Source organism: Mobula hypostoma, chromosome 2 (assembly GCF_963921235.1).
Source record: "Mobula hypostoma chromosome 2, sMobHyp1.1, whole genome shotgun sequence".
Lineage (NCBI taxonomy): Eukaryota > Metazoa > Chordata > Chondrichthyes > Myliobatiformes > Myliobatidae > Mobula > Mobula hypostoma.
This window is the reverse complement of record NC_086098.1, coordinates 209,206,281-209,219,816: the sequence shown is the minus strand read 5'-3', so window position 1 is coordinate 209,219,816 and position 13,536 is coordinate 209,206,281.

The following is a 13,536-nucleotide window of genomic DNA, read 5'->3' as shown; positions in this document are numbered from 1 at the left end:
AGCACCTGACCACAATCCGACTCTCAGACCATCCAAAAACTTCAAGCCTCCAACACCGAGCACCATCTGTGCCGAGCGCTTCGACCCCAACCCCAGCTCCCAGCAACAGGCAAAGCCGAGGATTTTGGGGCCTTCCCTCTGGAGATTCTCGATCGCACAGTAGCAGCAACAGCAAACCGGGCATTTCAGAAGTTTCTCCAGATGTTCCTCTGTGCTTCTCACGTCTGTTTCCATCAAATCAGGATTGTGCATGGCCCCTATTTAACAAATACAATATAATTTCACCGGAGAGGCTGCGCGCACTGCGTCGTGCCGCCATCTTCTCCTCCCTCCATTCAATATCCACTCTAGGCCAAAGTGGTTCTGTTCAGGTGACTTCCTAGCCCATGGGCAGTACCCCTGATGGTTGTGGCTCTTTTCACTGTAATGAGAGTCTCTCCCTTAACCACCATTGAGGCAGTGACATTCAGAATCTCTTGACCCTTTGGGTAAAAGTACCCTTCCTGGTTTCTAATTCCTTCTACCAAATGGATGTCACAATGATGCCGCTACCAGAGCAACTGCCAATCTGTTCTAACACCAGAATTCAAACCTGATCTCTGGTACTGTCTGAGTGGAGAATCTACTTGTGACTGGGTGGGCTTCTTCCAGGTGCTCTGGTTTCCTCCAACATCCCAAAGAGCTGAGGGGTTGGTGGGCCTGTCTGAATTATCCATAGTGTGTAGGTCACTGCACAATCTGGAGGAGCTGATGAGAATATGGGGGTAATAAACTGGATTAAATTAGGATCAATACAAAGGAGTACAATAGTCAGTATGGACTCGAAGGGCACAAGGACTGATTCTGAGCTGTCTCTCTCAATGGCTCTCTGAGAGTTAACTAAAATCCATACTCCTCGTTATTACCCATTATGCCAAGGGATTTACGGGCCACTGGGACCCCATCTCACTATGTGTAGATTCAGCCTCTGACTTGTAATCATTTTCAATATCTGAGGTGGAACTACGTGAATGATGTTGAGTAACAATGTTCCTTCATCGTCTTCCTGTTCCCCACCACTGTCTGGACTGGGGTGTCATTCTCGTTCTATTGAAGGGGAAAGCATATGAGTAGAATTGTAATGAGTTAAGGAGGGAAAATGCTTACACCAACTGCAGCTTGTAAATTGGTGGAGTTGTAAAATAAAAGGGAAATGGGATGGGAGGGGAAGTGTAAAGAATGAGGATCCCATGATGTTCTATCACTTCAGCCTCGCTGCTGCCTGTGGCCTCATCAGATGCTAATCCAATGATTGTGAGCAACCTCTGCTCCACATGGTTGTGGTCATGCATTTTAGAAGCAGCTTATTCAAATATGCACTATCTTAAGTTGCAAGAGACAGGGAAGTGTGTGAGTCTGTGTTTAGGTTATGTTCTTGTGAATGACTGACTGAATAAGCATTTGGTCAAGAGGCTTCTGAGGCTAAGTCTGTGATGGTGAGTTGAACTGATGGATGGGAAGGATGAGTTCTGACCGAAAAGTATCTCAGGTAGATGGAGAAGTAAGCAGTGAAAAGGGCTTATGGAGTCCATGATGGCATGTGACATTGACCATGATTACACTTACCTCGCCAGTACAAGAGAGGTCAATGAGGTTTTAATCATATTGCATGCACAACCTCAGGCCTGATTTCTGACCCTTAGCTGCAACAGCCAAGCTGCCCCAGTTCCCTGAAAAAAGATCCTATCCTTCCTCTCCTTCCATCCATCTTCCGACACCTCAAAATCAAAGCAATACAGGGGCCACTTAGCCCTTTCAGTGCTAATATCTCAATTCCCCAATTTCCCATGACAGCTTCATTTGTAAACACATGATAGTCATAACTATCTCCCCATAAAAGGTGCAATCGAAGTATTTAGAAACTAAATCATATTGGTAGGTAGTGATTTCTATTTCCATGATTGAAAGTGCATTTTCTGGGAAAAACAATTTCTAGGTTGTTGATCACTCTGGACCCCAACTGGGCAAGAGAAAAATGCATTAAGTCACATTATTCCTTATGTAGTGCTCTTTTTGTGGTGTTGTAGGGAGAATTACCCCTTCATACCATATCCCTAGACTGGAGTCCTTCTAAAGCAGGGTTTCCCAACCTAGGTTTCATGTACCCTGTGCTTATTGGCATTGGTCCATGGCATAAAAAAGATTGGGAACCCCTGTGAAAGTAAGTCTCCGCACTCTCCCTTCCTTCTACATAAGCTAGCGTAGTGGTCAGTGCGAGGCCATTACAGCTGGGGGCATTCCAGAGTTCAGAGTTTAATTCCGATGTTGTCTGTAAGAAGTTTGCACGTTCTCAACATGAGCACGAGGGGTTTCCTCCAGGTACTCCGGTTTATGTTACTTATTATTTATTGAGATACAGTGCGGAATAGGCCCTTCTGGCCCTTCAAACCAGGCTGTCCAGCAACCCCCAATGTAACCCTAGCCTAATCAGAGGACAATTTACAATGACCAATCAACCCACGAACTTGTACGTTCTTAGAGCATGGGAGGAAACCAGAGCACCCGGAGAAACCCCACCAGGACTGCCTACAGATGCTGTCAGAATTAAATTCCAATCTCTGACACCCTGAGCTGCAATAATGTGGTGCTAGCCACTACACTACCACATCATTGTAAAATATCCTGTGATTAGGCTCGTGTTAAATAGGTGGATTCCTGAGCAGTGTAGCTTGTAGGGCAGCAAGGGTCTGTTCCCTGCTGTATTTCTAGTTAAATGAAATAGACACCCTTCACCTAAGGACCAGCTCGTACCCCTGCCCCTTAATCACACTTGGCTCGCCCAGTCAGCTCAAGCCCCAAGTGTCACTGCTGATAATCCGCTCCCTTCTGATTGTGATCCCTGTATCCAGTTTCAGGGATTATGAAAGTCAGATCCCTGGATCTCTGGAAATGCTTTTTGACTTGAGGGCAAATGGACGTAGAATTCTACTGAAGTAAATGGATGGACCCTTCCTCTGGCATACAGCTGAACTTACAATTTATATCATCAGCATTGTGCTGGGAGGCTGAAGTTGAAAGTACTTGAATTGTTCAATATTTAATACAAAATTAATTATTCTTTGAGTGACAAACACAAGAAAATCTGTAGATCTGCAGGCAACACGCACAAAATGCTGGAGGAACTCAGCAGGTCAGGCAGCATCTCTGGAAAGGAATAAACAGTCGATGTTTCAGGCCAAGACCCTCCGTCAGGACTGGAAAAAAAAGATGAAAAGTCAGAGTAAGAAGGTGGGGGGAGGGGAGGAAGAAGTACCAGGTGGGAGGTGATAGGTGAAGCCAGGGGAAGGGGAGGTGGGATGAAGTAAAGAGCTGGGAAGTTGACTGGTGGAAGAGATAAGGACTGGGGGAGAGGGAAATCTGATAGGAGGGGGCAGAAGACCATGAAAGAAAGGGAAGGAGGAGCAGCACCAGAGGGAGGTGATGGGCAATAAGGAAAAAGGTAAGCGAGAGTAATAGGAATAGGGAATGGTTAAGGGGAGAGAGGGGTGTTGCAATTACCAGAAGTTCAAGAAATTGATGTCCATGCCACCAGGTTGTAGCCTACCCAGATGGAATACAAGGTGTTGCTCCTCCAGTTTCGGTGTGCGCTCATTGTGGCAGTAGAGGAGGTCATGGACTTACATGTTGGAATGGGAATGGGGAGTCGAATTAAAATGGGTGGCTACCAGGAGAACCCGCTTTTTCTGGAGTACAGAGCGTAGGTACTTGGTGAGGCAGTCTCCCAGTCTACGCCAGGTCTCAACAATACACAGGAGACGACACCGGAAGCACCGGATACAGTAGATGACCTCAACAGACACACAAGTGAAGTTTCGCCTCACCTGGAAGGACTGCTTGGGGCCCTGAGTGGTAGTGAGGGAGGAGGTGTAGGGGAGGTGTGGCACTTGTGAGGGACATTAGTGGAGTGGGGGAGGAATGAGTAGACAATGGAGTCGCATAGGGATTGATCCCTGAAGAAAGCTGAAAGTTGGGGGGATGGAAAGATGTGTTTTGTGGTGCAATGCTGTGGGAGATGGCGGAAGTTACAGAAAATTATGTGCTGGACACAGAGGCTAATGTGGTGGTAGGTGATCCCTCGCCCTGAGATTGCGGTAGGAAGCTGGGGTGGGGGCAGACATGCACAAAATGGAAGAGATGTGGGTGAGGGCAGCGTTGATGGTGGAGGAAGGAAAGCCTATTTCTTTGAAGAAGAAGGATGTCTCATGAGTTCTGGAATGAAAAACCTCATCCTGAGAGCAGATGCAGCAGAGACAGAGGAACTGAGTGAAGGGGGTGGCATTTTTACGAGTGACAGGGTGGGAAGAGGTATAGTCCGGGTAACTGCGAAAATCAATGGCTTTATAAAAGGTATTGGTGGATAGACTGTCTCCAAAGATGGAGACAGAGCGATTGAGAAAGGGAAGGGAGGTGTTGGAAATTGACCAAGTAAATTTGAGAGCAGGGTGGAAGTTCTTTGGATGACCCTTACCCAGTCATCTGTGATATATTTGAGGAATTCCTGGAGTTCATTGGTGTTCAACAGGTGACTGAATGTCTATAATTATTACAGCTAGTTTCAGAAAGAGTATGTGCAATATACAGTGCAAAACCTTCACTTAGATATTTGCTTTTTTAGATTAGTTGTTAGGCTAATTTTGAATCGCAAGCTGTGTATTTAAAGAAACATCTAGCACTTGGTACGTAATTATTCCCTTGACTCATAACTGACCAGTTATCTGTTTTAAAAACACTTGGCAACCATTCAGGTAATGCTGGTTTATGTTTTTTAAAAGTACTACTTGCAATAGTCTGGATTACTTATCATATGTGATCCTTTGATGAATTTGCAGCTTTGGGCCTCGATTCATAATTTCTATGGTTGTGGAATGCTTGCTTCCTTTTCTTTCTCTTCAGCAGGAGAAATTGAGAAATATTTACAGGGCTGAGTGCTCTAGCATCAGTAAATGAAAGGACAGTATTAAATTCAGGAGCAGTCTGTTCAAATTCCTCTCACCTGGTGGAGATAATATTATTAAAACTAACCTTTAAAGAAATTAAGAATTGAAGTTGTTGTCTACAAATAGTTATTGCCTCCTACTTATACAGTGTTATTGTTGCTCTTAATATCATCCAAAATACTCTTTCAGGTCAAGTTTAATCCCATTTACTTCCTGAGAATTGCGTTTTGCTCACTAAAATCCCCTTAAGTGGCAGACAATCTTACTCTTCATAAATTTATCCTCATTCATTTTCCAATGGTTTTGACACCCTCTATCCTATCTTATAGAACTTGGGGGGGGGCCGGGGGAACAGTGGTTCAGCAGTTAGTGCAGCTCACTCATAGCTCAGTGACCTTGTTTTGATCTTGACTTTGGGTGCTATCTGACCCAATTTTCTCCTGTGACTATTTGTCTTTCCACTGCTGTATCCCAAAGTTATGCCAGTAGGTTAATATGCTGCTTGAGATTTTAGGCAAAGAACCAAAAGGGAGAATAAGTTTCAAGGCAATAAGAGGGGAAGTAAGAAGAGGGAATAGAACTCATGAGATTGTATTCTTGTAAGTTTGGCATGGAACCAAAGACTGAATGGCCTCTATTAGTATCATACTTCATACTTAGTGCTCAGTTGCTTCCACTTATCTAGAAAACTATTGGTTGTATAGAAAGATAAATTTGGCCAGATAAATTATTTCCTACCATCTTGTTAATGATCTGTTGGCATCCATGCACATTAGATAATTTTTATTTCATGTTTTCTTGTGTGACCAGAGACTGGGTTTCCATGTTGTATCCATATTAACGGCTTGCTCTGCAGATGGTATAGCACTCTTCATTAGAACATAAGTAAACCAAAAAAAATTGCTGTGTAAGCATCAATGTACTTTTGCTTGACCTTAGTTGTGCTTGTTCTGTGAGTGAGTGATGATTAATAACTGGAATTTTCCAGGACAAATTGAGTGTATTGGCACAGAACATTGCCAATAAATTCCCTCTTAAACTTTGTTTACTCTGTTGTGTTTCTAGCCAATTCAATCCAGTTTTTCTCTTAGTTACTTTTAATCTTCATGTCGTTATGAAGAAAAGGCTAGAAATAATGCTTCTGTCTTTTTGGGACTGGAACCCACAGCCTGGATTCACTATTGCAGTTAAACCTATCCACACAAACTCTTCACATGCAGAGCACTAATCTCACTGGCTTTCTATGCCCTCAAACTGACCAGCAAGGCCTCATCAGCATCTAGTCTGCATTATTTGCTGACCCGACACAAATTACTGCAGAATTTGACATAAAGCAGAGATGTGACAGGCCTTTGCATTCCCTCAAGGTAAACTTACTAGGTACCACTACATTCAGATTCAAGTACAAGCTATTTTCTTTTGCAATTGAAGAAGGACATTCTGACCACCAATTGTATAGAAACTCATTTTTGCCATTCCATTTATTTCCCTGTAATCTCTTCTCTTTCACAACCCATTAATGCCTTCCTGATTCTCCTACTACCCGTCTACACTATGGATAGTTTATAATAACCAATTAACCTAACAAACGGTATATCTTTGTGAAGTGGGAGCAAACTGGAGCACTGGGGGAATTCCATGCAGTCACAGGAAGAAGATGCAAACTTCACAGAATATTAGAAATGAGTGAGACTGTTCTACTACCTGTGCACAATTGGGCAGGTCTGACAGTTAATGTATTGTTAAATTAAAGCACATTAAAAAAATCTTAGAAATAATTTTAAAACAGTGACAGAATTTTAAAAATGCTTCAGGCAATGTCATCAAAATACATTAAAATGCAATTTATATTAAGAGTTACTAGTTTGTTTGCAAAGAGCACTTATCTACTGTATATTCATATTGAGACTCCAAGCTCCTGCTACAGATTAATGCCTAGAAACTGGAGCTCAGTGCCTAGAAACTAAGGAGAGTGCTGTGTGTTACACCCGCAGAAATATGGAAATTGGTAAAGGGGAAAAAAATCCAGGTAAGAAATAACCTGGTTTATTTTCACAGGTGTAATCAGTTGTGAAACTTTTATCTGCACATTTCTTAAAAACAGCATAGTGCGATGTTACAAACATTGAATCATAGAATCAGAATCAGAATCAGGTTTATTATCATTGGCGTGAAATTTGTTAATGTAGCAGCAGCACTTCAATGCAATCCACGATAGCATAGAAAAAAATAAGTAAATTAATTACAGGAAGTATATATATATATATATTAAATAGTTAAATTAAACATAGTGCAAAAGCAGAAATAATGAAAAAAAAAGAAGTGAAGTCACATTCATAGATTCAATGTCCATTTAGGAATCGGATGGTAGAGGGGAAAAAGCTGTTCCTGAATTCTGACTGTGTGTCTTCAGGCTTCTGTACCTCCTTCCTGATGGTAACAATGAGAAGAGGGCATGTCCTGGGTGATGGGAGTTCTTTAATAATCAGCGGTTAGGGGAGATGGGCCACAGATTTATGTGTCTGAACATCCTCAGATAAAAAGAGTCCAGTATCTGCCTCGGAGACAAAATCTAGATGTATGACAGTAGAGACATCATCCAGGGGAGGAATAAAGAAAATTCAGAGAGCTTTCACCAACAGCTGTGAAGCTGAGGTCAGTTCACCAAGCAACAGCATCCTATTATTCAGTGAGTGGTAGAATATGATGATTTGTATGACTTCCATCAGATGTTACATATTTACGATATGAACTGCTAAGAAATAAGTCATAGGACCATTAATTAACTGTCAGACTAGACAATATGTAGTATGCAGAGAGGCAATAGCTTATGTATACTGTTCACCTGGTACATCACATTCTTGGACCATATAACATAGGAACAGAATTGGCCAATCAGCACACTGACTCTGCTCTGCCATTCTATCATGGCTGATCCTGGATCCCACTCAACCCCAAATACCTGCCTTCTCACCATATCCTTTGATGTCCTGACTGATCAAGACACAATCAACTTCTGCCTTAAATATACCCTCGGACTTGGCCTCCACCAAAGTCTGTGGCAGAGCATTCCACAGATTCACTACCCTCTGGCTAAAAAATTTCTTCCTTACCTCTGTTCTAAAAGATCACCCCTCAATTTTGAAGCTGTGCCCTTTAGTTCTAGATACCTCTCAGCATAGGAAACATCCTCTCCACATCCATCCTGTCTGGTCCTTTCAATATCTGGTAGGTTTCAATGAGATCCCCCACATTTCTAAATTCCAGTGAGAACAGGCACAAAGCTGCCAAACCCTCCTCATATGTTAACCCCTTCATTCCCAGAAACATCCTTGTGACCCTCCTCTGAACTCTCTCCAATGACAACACATCCTTTCCGAGACAGGGGGCCCAAAACTGCTAACAGTATTCCAAGTGCGGTCTGACGAGTGCCGTATAAAGACACGGTGTTATATCCTTGTTTTTATATTCTTTTCCCCTTGAAATAAATGCCAACATTGTATTTGCCTTCTTTACTTTACTTTATACTTTATTGTCGCCAAACAATTGATACTAGAGCGTACAATCATCACAGCGATACTTGATTCTGCTCTTTGTATTCCCTGGAGTACAAATCGATAGTAAATGTAAAAATTTAAATTATAAATCATAAATAGAAAATAGAAAAGGGAAAGTAAGGTAGTGCAAAAAAACCAAGAGGCAGGTCCGGATATTTGGAGGGTACGGCCCAGATCCGGGTCAGGATCCGTTCAGCAGTCTTATCACAGTTGGAAAGAAGCTGTTCCCAAATCTGGCCATACGAGTCTTCAAGCTCCTGAGCCTTCTCCCAGAGGGAAGAGGGACAAAAAGTGCATTGGCTGGGTGGGTCATGTCCTTGATTATCCTGGCAGCACTGTACCACAGACTCAACCTGTAAATTAACCTTCTGCAGGTCTTGCATGAGGACTCTGCACCTCTGGTGTTTGAACCTTCTCCCCATTTAGATAATAGTCTGCACTATTGTTCCTTTTACCAAAATGCATTATCGTACTTTACCCAACACTGTATTCCATCTGCCACGTTTTTGCCCATTCTTTCAAATCGTCTAAGTCCTGCTGCAATCACTTGCTTTCTGAGCACTGCCTACCCCTCCACCTATCTTCGAATCATCCGCAAGCTTCGTCACAAAGCCATCAATTCTTGACTGCTTATTTCTTGGCAGATGCCCGGAAGTCTGTCGCTTCCGGTATCTAGAAACTTGAGCACAAAATCCTGCAGTGATATTCCACTGTAGAACTGAAGCATACTGCACTATTCAATCTGCCAACTTTCAGGTGAAATGCTAAATCAGTACCTCTCCACTTTCTCACCTATCGTGGAAAACGTAAAGGCATTATTTTAAAGGAGAACATCGAATGCTGATCAATACTCATCGTTTAATCAATATTACATGGAACAGATTTCTTAATCATTTTCACTTTGCTGTTTAGGGGAATTTGTTGAACACAATATAGCTGCCACATTTCTTAAAACATAATTACACTTGAGTATTGTAAAACACTTTGGAAATCCTTTCTTATTCTTTACTTTGTTTCCAGGTCCTGCTGGTATAGTAGATATTGCTCAGCCTGGCCCCCCTTTTCTGGAGTGCTGCCATGCTAAAAGCAATGGACCATAAAATGATGGAATCTATAACAAAATTGTGCAGCCCATTACTTTGGTATTAGCTTTCTAAAATAGCTCTTTGTTTAGTTCCGTCCTCGTGTCCTGTTTGAAGTTTATTTCTCAAATATCTATCACTTCTCATTCTTTGAGTTATTGAATATCCTGTATCCTAACAACCTTTTATCTCTCACAACTTCCTTCTTTTATGTGGCACTGCTAGGTGAGGTAATTTCTACCTTTCAGTCAACAACTTGCTGTCTGGTGGTAATAGTGACTCTACCATTTCCCCCCTATTTCTAACATGGTCAAACTGGAAAAGTTCTTAGTTGGAAATGTTTTTCTGTATCAATATGTTTTTCTTAGAATAATCTGGAAACACAATCTGCAATTGAATGCATGATAATTTGTTGGAAGGAATGTTGAGACCAATTATGCTAGGGATAAATTATGCTCAGTGACACTGAAATCCAAATTATGTGCTATAGCATACTACTAATTCTACAGAGGTGCGAAGTGCACACAAAAAGATAGAGCCTATGAACTATTTTGTACTAATAATGCCTTTGATGCTGTGTGTCAGGACAGATTGCTGTTCTATCACAGTGAAATGTAGTGATGATTTTAACACTCAGCTAAAAATGGAGCTAAAGGTTTTCACGGACCTGGGCAACTTCTTTGAGTTCATCTGCAAGACAGTTTAATCCTCTGTTGTCATGACTTTTTTTCTTCTTTTCAAGGTGGCTGGTGTCCTTTCGGAGCCCATGATCTACAGCTGCACTCAAAACACATTATTCAAGGATGGTGGGTTCTCACTTGGGAACTCGTCGAACTTGTTTCGGGACTTCCAGGAGTGGTTTGGTAGACATACAGAGATGCAAAGTGCACACAAAAGGACAGAGTCTATGAACTTATTTAATTTAATAATGCCATTGACGCTATGTGTTGGGACAGATTGCTGACTATCACAGTTAGATGTAGTGATGACCTCAACACTCTGCTTTGCTCCAATGGCTACACTGGGGCCTAAATGTTAGATCAAGCTGTGTGTTTTTTTGATGGGAAAGAAATATTGGCCGAGAAGATAATATCTTAAACATTTATTTCCTACTAGAATTTCTTGTCTGCTTCTAAGGATCACTCAAGTACCATTCTCTGCAACTTACCTCAATATCAGGGACCAATGATTTGGCCCTCGGGTGGCTCATGCTCCCATCCATCACTTGACCTTCAGCAGTCAGCACCTGGCCAATAGGTAAATGTGAGAAATTCGCCAGAGCTGTGTGGATAAGGCCTGAGCTAAAGTCATGAAAATAAGTGGGAGGGAATGTTGCAATGAAATATTTGGACTCTGCAAGAGGATACACATAGGTTGATTGAGCAGGCGAACACTTGACAAATAGAGTTTAATGTAAGAAACTATGAGGTCATCCACTAATGTAAGAGGAATCAACAGCCAAGCTACTGACTAAAGGGAAAGGGACTGAAAAGATGAAGAGGATATGGAAATCTAGGTGTTCTTGAGCATGAAACTCAAAACATTAGCTTGTAGACACAGCAAGTAGTTCAGAAGGCAAAGGGCTCATTAGCTTTGTTATGAGGAGGTTAGAGTTTATGAAAAGAGAAGCAAAATAAAAAAAAATGGACAGGGTATTGATGAGACCACAACAGCTGCACTGTGCACAGATTTGGTCTGTTTATTTTTAAAAAAGGACCAAACATTTGGAGCAGTCCAAAAAATGTTCACAAAGCTATTTCCTGAGATTAGAGTGTCGTCTCATGACAAAGGGCTGAAGAAATTAAATCTGCATTCTTTAGAGTTTAGAAGAATAAAAGGTGAGTTTATTGGAACATAAAATATTCTAAGAGGAATGCTAGATTTTGAGATGTTTCCTCAAATGGTAGTGTCTTAGATAAGGGCACAAACTTACAAGATAAGGAGGTGGACATTTAAAAATGAAGTGTACAGCAGCTACTGCTTGCATACGGTGATAAATCTCTGGAATTCCCCCAGCTGTGCCTCCTACTTCCCTTTCTCCCATAGTCCACTCTCCCCTTCAATCAGATTCCATCTTCTCCAGCCTTTTACCTTTCCCACCCACCAGGTTTCACCTATCGCCTTCTAACTTGTCCCCCTTCCCCTCCCCCCACCTTTTTATTCTGGTGTCCTTCCCCTTCCTATTCAGTCCTGATGAAGGGTCTTGCCCCAAAACATCGACTGTTTATTGATTTTTATAGATGCTGAGTTCCTCCCACATTTTGTGTTTGTTTCTCTGGAATTCTCTACCCTGGAAAGACCATAAGATCATAAGATATAGGAGCAGAACTGGGCCATTTGGCCCATCAAGTCTGCTCCACTATTTCGTCATGGCTGATCCATTTTGCATCTCAGCCCCAATCTCCTGACTTCTCCCGTATCCTTACATGCCCTGAATAATCAAGAATCTATAAACCTCTGCCTTAAATATATCCAATGACTTGGTCTCCACAGCCACCTGAGGCAACGAATTCCATAGATTCACCCCTCTCTGGCTAAAGAAATTCCTCCTTATCTCCATTCTGAAAGGATGCATGTCTATTCTGAGGCTGTGTCCTCTGGTCTTAGACTCCACCACCATCAGAAACATCCTCTCCACATCCACTCTATTGAGTTCTTTCAATATTTGATAGGTTACAATGAGGTCACCCCTCATTCTTCCAAATTCCAGTTGGTACAGGCCCAGAGCCATCAAATACTCTTCATATGACGTCTTTCAATTCCAGAATCATTTTCATGAATCTCTTTTGAACCCTTTCCAATGTCAGCACACCCTTTCTTAGATAAGGGGTCCTAAACTGCTCACAATACTCCAAGTGAGACCTCACCAGTGCTTTATAAAGCCTCAACATTATATCCATCCAATTCTAGTCCTATTGAAATGAATGCTAACATTGAACTTACTTTCCTCGCCACCGACTCAACCTGCAAATTAACCTTCAGGAAGTCATGCACAAGGACTCCAAAGTCTCTTTGCACCTCTGATTTTTGAATTTTCTCTTCATTGAGAAAAGAGTCTACCCCTTTATTTTTTCTGTCAAAGTACATGACCATACACTTCCTGACACTGTATTTCATCTGCCACTTCTTTAACCATTCTCCTAAACTGTCTAAGTCCTTCTATAGCCTCACTACTTCCTCAACTCTTTCTACCCCTCCAAATATCATTGTATCATCTGCAAACTTTGCAGCAAAGCCATCAATTCCATCATCCAAGTCATTAACATGTAACGTAAATAGAAGCAGTCCCAACACAGACCCCTGTGGAGCACAACTAGTCACCAACAGCCAAGCAGAAAAGGCTCTCTTTATTCCCATTCTTTGCCTCCTGCCAACTAGCCACTGCTTTAAACATGCCAGTGCCTTTCCTGGAATACCATGTGCTCTTAACTTATTAAGCAGCCTCATGTGTGGCAACTTGTCAAAGGCCTTCTGAAAATCCAAGTTCACAATATCCACTGATTCTCCTTCGTCTATCCTGTTTGTTATTTCTTCAAAGAATTCCAGTGGATTTTTCAGTGAAGATTTTCCCTTGAAAGTGGTGGAAGCACGATCTCTGGAGTTTTGAAAGAAATTGAGGGTTTTGTGTATCTAGCACAGAAGAGTTGAGTCCTAGGGGAGACCAGCCACATTCATCTTGAATGGTGAGACAGGCTTGAAGGGCCAGATGGCCCACGCGTATTCCCATATTTTTGTGTTTTTATGTTCTTATGCTGGTGAGATTAAGGTGACCTCACTCCAATTTTAGTAACCACCAACTAAGATAAAATCAACAATTACAAACCCTAATAAATAGAGCAGAATGCGAGTCAACAAGAAACATGGAAGTAAATCTTTAACAGCGTTAAGTAGGGTAGGGCGAGGTATTATACTTCTTTACAA